Source organism: Lampetra planeri, chromosome 27, assembly GCF_965212315.1.
Source record: "Lampetra planeri chromosome 27, kcLamPlan1.2.h2, whole genome shotgun sequence".
Taxonomy (NCBI): Eukaryota; Metazoa; Chordata; class Hyperoartia; order Petromyzontiformes; family Petromyzontidae; genus Lampetra; species Lampetra planeri.
The window spans coordinates 548849-551166 of NC_136133.1; positions in this window are offsets into that span (position 1 = coordinate 548849).

Consider the following 2318-nt stretch of genomic DNA (forward strand, 5'->3'; position numbering starts at 1 on the left):
CACCAACTACCCCCACCAACTACCCCCACCGCCTACCCCCACCGCCTACCCCCACCAACTACCCCCACCAACTACCCCCACCGCCTACCCCCCACCAACTACCCCCACCAACTACCCCCGCCGCCTACCCCCACCAACTACCCCCACCGCCTACCCCCACCAACGACCCCCCACCAACGACCCCCACCAACGACCCCCGCCGCCTACCCCCACCAACTACCCCCACCAACTACCCCCCACCGCCTACCCCCACCGCCTACCCCCACCAACTACCCCCCACCAACTACCCCCCACCGCCTACCCCCACCGCCTACCCCCCACCAACTACCCCCACCAACTACCCCCACCGCCTACCCCCCACCGCCTACCCCCACCAACTACCCCCACCAACTACCCCCCACCGCCTACCCCCACCAACTACCCCACCAACTACCCCCCGCCGCCTACCCCCACCAACTACCCCCACCGCCTACCCCCACCAACGACCCCCACCAACGACCCCCACCAACGACCCCCGCCGCCTACCCCCACCAACTACCCCCCACCGCCTACCCCCACCGCCTACCCCCACCAACTACCCCCACCAACGACCCCCACCAACGACCCCCGCCGCCTACCCCCACCAACTACCCCCCACCGCCTACCCCCCACCAACTACCCCCACCAACGACCCCCACCAACGACCCCCGCCGCCTACCCCCACCAACTACCCCCACCAACTACCCCCACCAACTACCCCCACCGCCTACCCCCACCAACTACCCCCCACCGCCTACCCCCACCGCCTACCCCCACCAACTACCCCCACCAACGACCCCCACCAACGACCCCCGCCGCCTACCCCCACCAACTACCCCCACCAACTACCCCCGCCGCCTACCCCCACCAACTACCCCCACCCGCCTACCCCCACCGCCTACCCCCCCACCAACGACCCCCCACCAACTACCCCCCACCGCCTACCCCCACCGCCTACCCCCACCAACGACCCCCACCAACTACCCCCCACCGCCTACCCCCACCAACTACCCCCACCAACTACCCCCACCACCTACCCCCACCAACTACCCCCACCAACTACCCCCACCAACTACCCCCACCGCCTACCCCCACCGCCTACCCCCACCAACTACCCCCGCCACCTACCCCCACCGCCTACCCCCCACCGCCTACCCCCGCCACCTACCCCCCACCGCCTACCCCCCACCGCCTACCCCCCGCCACCTACCCCCACCGCCTACCCCCACCAACTACCCCCACCAACTACCCCCCGCCACCTACCCCCACCGCCTACCCCCACCAACTACCCCCCACCAACTACCCCCACCGCCTACCCCCACCGCCTACCCCCACCAACTACCCCCACCAACTACCCCCACCAACTACCCCCCACCGCCTACCCCCCACCAACTACCCCCAACGCCTACCCCCACCAACGACCCCCAACGCCTACCCCCACCAACTACCCCCACCAACTACCCCCACCGCCTACCCCCACCAACTACCCCCACCGCCTACCCCCACCAACTACCCCCACCAACTACCCCCACCGCCTACCCCCACCAACTACCCCCACCAACTACCCCCACCGCCTACCCCCACCAACTACCCCCACCAACTACCCCCACCAACTACCCCCAACGCCTACCCCCGCCACCTACCCCTACCACTTACCCCCACCGCCTACCCCCACCAACTACCTTATCACCAAGCCCCATCAGCACTCCCATCACCACTCCCCTCCGCCTACCCTCATCACTGAACCCCATCACCAAGTGGGGATTGTTTTTACCAATTGATGAAGGGGCGCTCAGGATCGGTTCAGTTACCACTCGCCACTCGCGTTGGCCATGGCCGGGAGTCAAACTCAGGTCGCCGGGTTCGTTCAGCTCAGTGCACTCAATACCGCGCCACTCCCCACCTGGCCCCCGCTTGGCTGTATGGGTGGTATAGATAGTCGTGATAATGTACAGCCCTTGGTCAATCCACTGCTGGATGAAGGCCTCCCCACTCCACGTGGGTGACGCGGTTTGTTGTTGGGATTGCCGCGGTGGCTAGGAGATGTTAACTTCCTCGCCTGGTGTGCAGGAGGTCGTGGGTTCGGTCCCGACCCTGACGCCTGCTGCTGTCTATTTGGAGTTTGCGTGTCTTTCTCTCATCATCATCACGGTGGCTAGGAGATGTTAACTTCCTCGCCTGGTGTACAGGAGGTCGTGGGTTCGGTCCCGACCCTGACGATGCCTGCTGTGTATTTGGAGTTTGCGGTGCGTCTCTTTCCCCGTGGTCGCGTGGATTTTTCTCTGGGTCCCTCCGGTTTT